Genomic DNA, 11,865 nt, shown 5'->3' on the forward strand with positions numbered 1-11,865 from the left:
ATTTGATTTTTGCTGTAATGACGTACAAACTGGACATTTATATCACAACAGAAAGATCACTTTAACCCAAAAACCTTAGGCTAAGTTCGAATTATCATGAGAACATTTGTTCTTTAAATAAAAGTTACGTATTAACTCTTGTGTTAACTCTTTTGTTATTTAAATGCTTGTCTAAGACACAAACATGAAAATAATTAAGGTAGCCGGTGATTCTCCCAAATACAACAACAGGTAGAAAATACGAAACTAAACCTACATATTTTAATTCCTAGAACAGGGGTGGGCAACTGATTTTTCATAGTGGCCACCACTGTGGCTAATGAAAACAAAGTTGGCACACTATTAAAAAAAAAGAAACAAAGAAAGATGGTATTTTAATCAAAATAATTGCATTTCAACTAACCTTCGATGTGAAAAATGATTGGGGTTTCATCAACAAGTTTCGTGAAATTTGGGTTAATATCTATGTTCAATGAACATCTTAGCTCTGCCTCTAAATTTATGTCAGAGAGATCTGTATCTAGACTTGAGAAAATCTAGCGAAACAAATGTTGACTCACACGCCCATGTGGATCCAAACATGAGAAATAATTTTGAAATTGCTATCTTTAAATTTGGAAGACTCTCATTTATCAGAAAAGTGAGTAACATCTTTATGATAGAACATTTTTGTTTACCTTTTATGTAGGTCCGGCATGGCCAAATGGTTAAGGCACACGACTCGTAATCCGAGAGTCACGGCTTTGAATACCGGTTCCACCAAACAGGCTCGCCCTTTTATCCGTGGGGTCGTTATAACGTGACAGTCAATCCCACTATTTGTTGGTAAAAGAGTAGCCCAAGAGTTGGCGGTGGGTGGTGATGACTAGCTGCTTTCCCTCTAGTTTTACATTGCTAAATTATGGACGGCTAGTGCAAATAGCCCTCGTGTAGCTTTGCGCGAAATTCAAAACAAAACAACCTTTTATGTGTTCTACACTTTCAGGGTAAACAACTCGTCTTCAAAGATAAAAAAGATATAATTTCTACTCTGAAATTTCCTAACTCAAATTAAAATGGATTATACAAAAATTCCAATATCAATTTCAATTTTTCAAATTCGGAGAAACGTGATTCAAGTTTTTGAGAAAGATATTTGATCCAGTTTACACGGAGATCATCTTTAGCATCAGAGAAATCACAGTCCTTATTATTTTCTAAAAAAACTATTCAACTTCACAAAATGTGTCAAATCATTCTTTTATAATTGTTCCACAAATAGGTTTAGCTTTAATTGAAATTCATGAATAGACTATGATTGCTTGATTATTATTTTACCTCTTCCCTGAAGCTTTGCATTCAAATTATGCAAGTGAGCCATCATGTGGCACAGAAAGTGTAAATTATACTGTCATCATGTGACAAAGTTTCAATTTCAGGGAAATTTTCAATATTATATTTTACAACAAGATAGTCTTTTATTTGAAGAAATAAGGAAGTAAATCGTTCAAGACTTTTCCTTTACTTAACCATCTTACCTTTGCAAGATCACTGCTTTTCTTCAAAGACTCAATAAACTGTCGACGGATGAGAGAGCTTCCATTTCTAATATAATTCACAATTTTACTACAATGTCCATTAGATTTGTCAATTCATCACTTTTAGACATCTGAGCACATAAATATTTTTGACGTAAAATGCAATGGAAAGATGACAGCGTGGACTTCACATTATTTGTAATTAAATACTTCTTCAAAAGAGAAACAAATCCCAATTTCATCCCAGTCCTGGCGGGAGCACCTTTCGTTGTGACAGAAACCAGTTTTTTTAAAATGCAGATGGAATTTTTTTGCCATTTCAAGAAATGTTTCAATGATGTTTTTTCCACATGCTCGATCACGTAATCCACAAGGGTCAAGCATTTCTTATCTCACTTGAAGATCTGAAGTTACATATCAAACCCAAAATATCAACTGTGCAGTGTCACCAACATCTGTTGACTTATCTAGTGCTAAAGAAAAATACAAACAGTCCTTTAGTTGTTCAAGCAACTGATTTTCTATGTCTTTTACTAACTCCAGAATTCTGCAGACAATTGTTCTTCGACTTAATTGCAAATTATTTGAAGAGTATCATATTTTATTTTTGAATCATAATTCCCCAGCAGAGTTTCAATGATTACAATTAATATTTCTTTTATTAGTTCAGCATCAGAAAATGACTTCTTTTTATAGCTAGAATCCAAGCTATTTTATAACTAGCTAACGTAACTAGTTCTATCGACGATAAAAATCTTTTCACGCCTGCATTTTGTTCATAAAGTTGTGCTTTCAGACAGCGAATTTCATTCATGTGATTTTTGCTATCAGCTAGAAATTTTACATCAAATTCGTTGTGAAAATTTGTTAAAGGTTGCTTAAGGTTGTACACTTTATTATTCCTAAAAACTTTGTTACACGAAACACACACTGGTTTATTATTTGCTTCAATCATTACAAATTTCAACTCACAACTTTCATTAAATTCACGTTTTTCCAGTCACGCGCCATTCCCTTTTCGTCAGTAATGCCAGAATCAATTAAACTGTCTTTATTTTCTGATTGTTCACCATCATCTGGATTCATTTTTTTCCAATTATCTACTTATCCATACTGTGGGATTAAAATAAATTATATTTAAACACTTGAAAGTTGCACAATAAAAATATGTTTGCAAGCGCATGCAAAACAACGCACACTCGATAACAAACATCTAAACCAGAGTCTATAGCAGTGATGAAGCGTGCGACATTAGCGATGACGTGAGGCAGTACAGTTGCTGATTACCAAATTTGGAATAAAAAAATAAATGATGGAAAAAGTTGATTCCTAAACTCAAGCTGGCCACAATTGTGCTATTCACTGGCCACATGTAGCCAGTGGCCATGGAGTTGCCCATCCCTATCCTAGAGAATGGCTATACGTTCGGGATATTATAATCCATTTAGCCTCGCTATAAGAGAACAATGTCGTCCAATCAAAAAGCACTAAATCTCATTGTAAGAGGGCATTAACTAGTGTGGCCGTGATTATTCAACCAGTATACTATATTAACGAAGCTATCGAACTTAAAAGAGCCTATTAAAGTGTGTTCACAGGGGAGACTTAGGGTTGAAATATTGATTAGGTTGAAGATGTTTAAACACGCTGAAACTAACAAAAAAACGTGATAAAAGGAAGTTTTTGCTACATTTATTTTCAGGCTTAATTTTCACATGTAAACAAACTGAAAAGATCCTAACTTACTGATAATTAATTATGTTTATCTTCATTTAACCGACCATGCAAGTGTATGTATCTGTTAAATGTTCCAAAGGTGAAGATGTCTGTATCATATAAGTTATTGTTATTTGTTTCTTTGTCTGCAACCATTCTGTGTGATAAGGTTGAAGGATGGAGTTGCGCACTACGGTTTTTAGGTTGAATTAGTGCTGTAAGCATTGAAGTTGAAACTTTCAGCCATATTAGGTTGTCGTGCTTCAGTGAAGATGTTCCGGTTCTTGACTTGTTAACTGACTAAAGTTCTGTGACCATATGTTTCTGACTTCCAAGGACAATTCTCAGACGAGTAATACTGTTCCCAGTTTTATTTATTATATATTTAGTTCCCCGGCATTGCCAGCTGGTTAGGGCGGTAGACTGGTAATCTGGGGGTCGCAGGTTCGAATCCCTGTAACACCAAACATGCTCGCCCCTTTTAACCCTATGGGTGTTACAAAACTGCACTCCATCCCACTATTCGTTGGTAAAAGAGTAGCCCAAGCGGTGGCAACTTGATTAACTGCAAAATTAGGGACAGCTAGCGCAAATAACCTTTATGTAGCGTTGAGAGAAATTTTAAAAATTCAAACATATAAAGTCTAAAGCAGAATTTTATTACAAGTACTATATATTTAGTTATTAGAATTATTATCTCAGAACAATAAAATCCTAAAATAAATATACTCAAGAGAGTATTGTGACACCAATACTTGATAACACTATGTCTCTAATACTGACCATGGAATTGCGGCAACTGCAAGTTTATTGTACAAGTTTCCTTGGTTCTGGTTTATAAATGATGGTCTTAAGAAAGATAGTTCATCTCTGACCTCCCGAGGGTTTTGTTTGTTTTTTTTAATTTCGCACAAAGCTACTCGAGGGCTATCTGTGCTAGCCGTCCCTAATTTAGTAGTGTAAGACTAGATGGAAGGCAGCTAGTCATCACCACCCACCGCCAACTCTTGGGCTACTCTTTTACCACCGAATAGTGGGATTGACCGTCACACTATAACACCCCCTCGGCTGAAAGGGTGAGCATGTTTGGTATGACGGAGATTCGAACCCGCGACCCTCGGATTGCTATCTTAAACATGGTAGGATAGTAAAGTGTTAGTTTATTACTCTAAGGTATTTTACCATTTCAGAAGCCCGGCTTGACCAGGTGGTTAGTGGGTCCAAATCCTCGATATACCAAACATACTCGCCCTTTCAGCTGTGAGGGCGTTATAATGTGACGGTTAATCCCACTCTTCGTTAGTAAAAGAGTGGCTCAAGAGTTGACAATGGGTGGTGATGACTAACTGCCTTCCATCTAGTCTTACACTGCTAAATTACGGACGGCTGGCGCATATAGCTCTCGTGTAACTTTGGACGAAAATTCAAAACAAACGAACAACAAATCATTTCAAAACCTCTTTACCCAAGGCTGGATTAAGGGTTTTATTGGCCCTAGGCTTTTCAACTTATAGAGGCCCTCTCGAGACAGAACCTCTACGTGCAATACATTTATAGTTATAGCTTGAGGCCCTGGGCTTCAGTCCCGTTAGCTCATACCTTAATCCGGGGTTGATCTCACCACTTCCCCGGCGATGTCGCAATTTGAGCTTCAAGGCTCATGATGCTAAAATTATAGCGTTGACCACAACACAATCAATGGTTTCATTTTGAAAACTTACCATAATATTTTCGTTGTTTTTTTTCTTATCGAAAGACATACAATGTGTGAGAATGTTATGTTTTGTCATCTAATAATTTATACTTTAATATCGCGAAACCAAAAACTGTGATTTTATTATTTGGCTTGTTAAACCTTCAACTAGTTTATTGTATGTAGTGTTTAACAATGACATACAATATCCGGTATGAAATTATATCTGATTTACGTGAAACAGAAAACGTGCTGACCTCCCGCTCACGATAAGAACATTAGTTGTACATATACTGAGAGGTTGTATCAAGTTGCACGGGGTGGGCTTGTTTTCAAGTTAGCGGATTGTGTCTTGCTCATCACGTGACCTCATTCACTTAAGACGGTGTCGTGATTCTTCGGGTAGCACGAGAGAAATATTTTATGACGTCACTAGGTAAAGGGTTGTTGATCCCAGAAACCAATATAATAATTTTACGAGACCCTTGAATTTTTTTTATTCATAGTGGGATTAACTTATGATACCACTCTCTCATACCGAAACATAAAACGTATACAGTTTTATTGCGTTATCTTTTCTGTTTAAAAGTTTAAGTCCATATTTAGAATACCAAATCTCGCGTTGAGAAACGTACTGACGGTGCTTTTTGAGCTTAATTTCTCTGAATATGCTGTATGGAACTAAACACAGCCCAACCTGATGTAAAGTAACGTAACTTCAAGATTACACATTTTCCTTTACCTGTATATACGCGTGACAAAAGTGTTTATCATGGCCTTTAAACCACCCCGGGTTATACCTAAGGGCTGGTGTGCATCCAAGGCCAGTGAAAGCATATCTGTTGGTAAGTTTCGTTGTTAGTCATGCTTCACCAAACTTGGTTTGTAAATCTTTCTCTCGTTCTTCCGCTAACGATTTTTTCTTTTAATCGTTACGACCTCATTTAGTTACAGGACAGTTACCTTGTCAGCGGACTGGTTCTGTTCTTAAATGGGAGAGAAATGGAAAGAAATAAAAAAATATATATATGAGCATACATGTACAATTTGTTCGAAAGTCGTGGTTTGCCAGTCCCTACGTAGTATGTTGGCTTCCATGTCTTAGTCACGTACATTATCATGGTGATGTGATAAGTCCTAGTTAAACTTTTACACTCAGGTAGTTACGTTTCACTATCGTTTTGTTACGTGTAGTAACGCATCGAGTTAGCCTATAAATCATTTTAGGCCTAGCATCGTTTATGCTGTTCCGATAAAAACAGTTCTAAGTCATTGTTTCTTCTCTGCCAACGACAACAACAAAAAGCGACAAGAACAAAATAAATTACTTTCTTACGGTGTCAGTTCCTGACAGTGTCTTATAAGAAAGGCATGTTATAAGTTGTTTTTTTATCTTTTAATAGAGTGAAGCGTGACCTAATCATTAGCATATCCGCCTATGGATTTGAGACTCAACGAATCACGTACCGTTGCCAGAAGAGAAACAAACAACACTCATTTTGCAATGTGGGACCTCGAGCACGTTATAAGAGTAACAGCCAAATCCTACTATCCGAATAAGAAGGAGCGAAGATATGGCTCTGAGTGCTGTTTATTAGTTGCCTTTACTCTAGTCTATGTTTAAAGTAAGGAATGGTTACGATAGAAAAAGTAGACAGCCCTTGTGTGACTTTGCGCGAATACATGCAACAATCTATATTTATAGATTGATTCGAAAATTTTTCAAAAATGTTTTTAAAGGAGCAAAAAATACAACACAAATTATCACGATAGTACTTCGTACGACCGCTTGGGTGCACTAGTAATACTAATAATCATGGGCGTGTGTATATCTATATTTGCCCTCCGCTAGTACACCGGTAAGTCTACGGATTTACAACGCTAAAATCAGAGGTTTCATTCCCTTCGGTGGGCTCAGCAGATAGCCTGATATGGCTTTGCTATAAGACAACACACATACACATATTTATATTCATATATATATGTGTGTGTGTGTATTTTTAAAGAGAAAATTAATACTGATACAGTTAAGTAAATTATATTTAAAAAAATTAAAAGGAAGGACTGCGTTAAAAACAACAAATCCAAACCTTTGACTACTTATATTAGTTTTTAAAAATCAAGTACAAACCGAAACAAAAATAAATTAAAATAAGAACACTGCACTACCAGAATAATTCATACAATTATAATTCGTTTACTGGGCTACCAGTTAGTGCCTTTCTACCATGGCCTGGCATGGCCGAGCGTGTAAGGCGTGCGACTCGTAATCCGAGGGTCGCGAGTTCGCGCCCGCGTCGCGCTAAACATGCTCGCCCTCCCAGCCGTGGGGGTGTATAATGTTACGGTCAATCCCACTATTCGTTGGTAAAAGAGTAGCCCAAGAGTTGGCGGTGGGTGGTGATGACTAGTTGCCTTCCCTCTAGTCTTACACTGCTAAATTAGGGACGGCTAGCACAGATAGCCCTCGAGTAACTTTGTGCGAAATTCCAAAACAAACAAAACAAGCCTTTCTACCATAATGGGAGCTGAAATGCTAACTTTAAGAGGTAAGTTTACTTAACTTACTTAGTACATTATTTTTCTTATTCGATTTTTCAATTGTTTTTTCTTCTTCTTTACTTTGGAAAGCAATCAACTTCCCACAACTATCTGCAGACAGTGAAGGGTGATATAGATGTGGAACGTTGTGGGCTCGTGCACCCACATTTCTATCTCCTAATTTCTATTTTTATATCTTTAATTTATATTGCTATTCCTCTACGTTATTTTATTTCTTTATGTGAGACTGACGAATGGAGATTAAGATTGATAGACGGTGTATCCCCACCGCAATGTGAATCCTAATTCCTCAGTCACCTCCAAAACCTAGAGTACACTTTATATCCCACATTATAGCTTGTAGCATGGGATTCTTTTATATTAGTGCAGCGTTTTATTTTAGTTTATTTTTGTTTCAGCTTATTTTTGGTTTATAACAAACTAATATATATACACAAACACACCAAAGAATGCGCCTTCCGCCTCCTCCATTTAGAATTTTTTTTTTAATGACAAATAAGAAATATATCTACCAGAAATACACCCAACACTGACAGCTAACGGTGATCCTTCGAAGCGACAGAAGCTTCGTTCACTGCACATGCGCGGTAAAGAGCAGTATTGACTATTACGTCGTTGGCCTGGCATGGCCAAGCGCGTAAGGCGTGCGACTCGTAATCCAAGGATCGCGGGTTCGCGCCCGCGTCGCGCTAAACATGCTCGCCCTCCTAGCCGTGGAGGCGTTATAATGTGACGGTTAATCCCACTATTCGTTGGTAAAAGAGTAGCCCAAGAGTTGGCGGTGGGTGGTGATGACTAGCTGCCTTCCCTCTAGTCTTACACTGCTAAATTAGGGACGGCTAGCACAGATAGCCCTCGAGTAGCTTTGTGCGAAATTCCAAACAAACAGACTATTACGTCGTGTGTATTATTGTTTTGCTATAGATCGAATGAAAATCTTTATTTAACAGAGAAAAGGGACAACAATATTAATCCAGTGACAAGTATTGAGAAATTGTATTCACCCTAAGTGAAACGGTGTTGTGTCAATCAAATAAACACAGTTAACAGTAAACTTTACAGAACTATAAATATTGATTATGCATAATACGTTTACTTACTATTCAGAAAACCGTTTAATATCGAAGTCTATGTTTAACGTAGACTACAAAATTAAACAGCTATAGGAACATTAAGTTTATACCTGCTGTATAATGTGAAGAACTGTATAGCAGCCAATAAAACGTTTTCGTCACTTCACCTGTCCAGTGTGTAGGTTTTTCTCTACAAAACACGTTCACATCAACAGTATGTTTGATTGATTATCCATGTCAGTTTTTCTGAGAAGATGCTATTAAAGTAACATGACGTAGTCGTTAAGTAGTGTGTTAAAAACTATCACGTTATAGGAAGTTTTACACGTTTGTTCATTTATGCATCGGCTGATCACCTGATTCTCAGATGAGAAGAGTTCCCATGGATTTAAAGTAACAGTTCATGATTCCGTGTAATTACCTGAAGAACGGGACCTTTCTATAGATGTTTTGGAGCATAATAATTCACAAAGTTTTGCTTGACTGCGTGTAATATGAAGTTTAAGAGAACAAAGAATGGGAAGTGAAGAACATATAATTCATATTTCGATATTTGTAATGGTGCCCCTTTATGAGATGTCTAGGGTGGCCCGAGCACAGATAGACCTTTGTGCCAATATAATATCATAAAATTTTGAATCGATTTTTTTTTTTGACAAAATAATTTACTATTTTCTCCCCGTCTTTGACAAGCGGTTTATGAACCAATAACAATACAGGACTATGATTGCCAAAATACACAATCTACTGAACATTGCGTGAGATTCTGACGCTTCTGACCTTAATTAAATTCTTTTTCTATTTCCCTTTAAGTCCAGTTTTATAAAGAACTCTGTCAGTTTTCAGAATACTGAATGTTCCATATGGCACAAAGTGGTTTTCATCATTGGATCTTAAGAGTGGATATTGGCAAGTGGAAGTTGACAAAACAAGCAGACAGAAAACACCGTTTACCACATGTAATGAATTGTGGCAATTTGTTGTGTTATCATTTGTATTAGGTAAAACTTCTGCTACATTTCAACAATTATGGAAAATGCTCTGTTTGAAATACTCTCAGGCATCATCAACATCTACTTGGATGGCATAATTACACATATGGAAAGACCTTTGATAATGCTTGTGAAGGACTTGGGTAGGAAACAGAATCTAAATCCAAAGAAGTGTGAGTTACTCCATCAACAAAGAGTTTCCTAGAACACAAACAGCAGAGAAGTTATATCTACAGATTCATCAGATATTGGTTCAGTCCAGAATTAGCCAACGTTAAAGAACCTGTGTGAGATAATAGGACGTTTTGCACTTTGCTCTTATTGTGTTAACTCTTTCTCTGACAAGTTATACAGAAATTACACGAAAAAAAATTTTTTTTAGACAGCTGGTTTTGAGCAAGGATTCAACAAGCGAAGAAGGTATTGACCCCCTACTCTTGTATTATCGTACCCAACTTTGGAAAACCCACTCATTTTAATAGAAAATGTCAGTGATTTTCAAGTGAAAGCCATTTTGTTACGAGAATAGAAAACAACATACAACTATGTATTCTCAAGAAGGCTGGTATGGGTATTAAAACTTTATTAAAATAAATTACAGAATTACGTTTCGACCTTCTTGGGTCATCTTCAGGTTAACAAAGAGAGTTTACAACTGACTGTTGCTAGTCACGTGTCTTCGGGACGTGAGTAAACGTGATTCTAGGGGGCGTTGCAGTTTGATGTTAATTTATTAATTAGTATAGGTATAAAGATGTACCCTTATGTTGGTTTAATTTTGGTTTAAGTTACTGTATAAATAGGGCTTATTTAATTTCGCATTTCTTTATATTTGTTTCCCTACTTAATATTTGAGTGTTTTGTATAGTTATGTTGTGTTTATTTGATTTGCAGTGTTCAAAATCAATGTTTGTAAGATGTGCCAGGCAACGGTCAGTTGCAAACTCTTTTTGTTAACCTAAAGATAACCTAAAAAGATCGAAACGTTGTTCTGTACTTTATTTTAATTGAAGTTTTAATACCCATACCAGTCGTCTTGAGGATACATTTTAACTTCAAGCGGGTTTCTCGTCATCATGGAATATTTCAAAGTGTGGTATCTACCAGTGATGATGAAGAACTTATGTAGACCAACACTCAACTGGAACGTACTCGGACAAAAGATACGAGTTTAAAATCAATTATTGTATAACTCAACAATAATGCAGAAATAACCTAATGACAAACAGTTTCTCCATACAGTCCAATAACACTATGTAACACAAATTTTGTTCCTGGATAGTATGTGTTATTTCTTAATTGCTTATGTCATAAAAATACAGAAAATTGCCATTATTCCCTTTAAACTTTGCTTTTGTAACCTGGATAATGAAATTTAAAAATTAACCTATTTAATATATGTAAAAACGGGCAAATTTGCACATTTCCATTTATATAAGGTCTGAATAAAACAACATATGAATCTAGACTTACATGTATTTATACTAAAGTTATATAAAAATGTTTAGAAGTGAGTAGTTTTTCGAGATTTGCCATTGTAATGTAAATCACTTTCACGTATCACCTTCTAGGTATAGTCTCCATCATGTTTTTGTTAACATTCCTTGGTAGCGGCGTTCAATGTCCACTATATCTTGGTGGAAGCGCTCGCCTTGCTCCTCTGAGTATGCTCCCATGTTCTCCTTGAATTTATCAGGATGAGCGTTAAGGGTATGGACTTTCAGGGACATCCTGCAGCCCATTTTGCCGTAGTTCTTCATCAGAGCCTCAACCAGTTCCACATAATTTTTGGCCTTGTGATTGTCCAAGAAACCCCGAACCACTGCGACAAAGCTGCCCCAAACTTTTTACCCTTTTTACTGAGCTTCTTGGGGAGTTCTGTGCACTCCAATATTTTCTTTATTTGTGGTTCAACGAAGACACTAGCTTTGGCCTTTGCCTCATACAGCTTAGGAAAAACGTATCGAAGGTACTTGAAGGCTGCAGACTCCTTATCAAGAGTTGTGACAAATTGTTTCACAAGACCCAATTTTATGTGCAATGGTGGGAACAACACCTTCTGGAGGTCCACTAGTGGCTCACACTTCACATTGTGCCTCCCCACAGAGAACTCGGTCCATTGTGGCCAATATTTTCTGTTGTAGTGCACTGTGGTGTCCCTGCTGTCCCAAAGGCAAAGATAACAGGGAAACATGGTAGAGCCTCTTTGGAGATCCATCAGGAATGCCAATATTTTGAAGTCTCCAATAACCTCCCAGCCATACTCATTATACTTCAAGGCTTCTAGCCAGGTCTTAACGCTGCTGTATTTC

The sequence above is a fragment of the Tachypleus tridentatus genome, chromosome 9 (assembly GCF_004210375.1).
Source record: "Tachypleus tridentatus isolate NWPU-2018 chromosome 9, ASM421037v1, whole genome shotgun sequence".
In the NCBI taxonomy this organism is placed as follows: domain Eukaryota; kingdom Metazoa; phylum Arthropoda; class Merostomata; order Xiphosura; family Limulidae; genus Tachypleus; species Tachypleus tridentatus.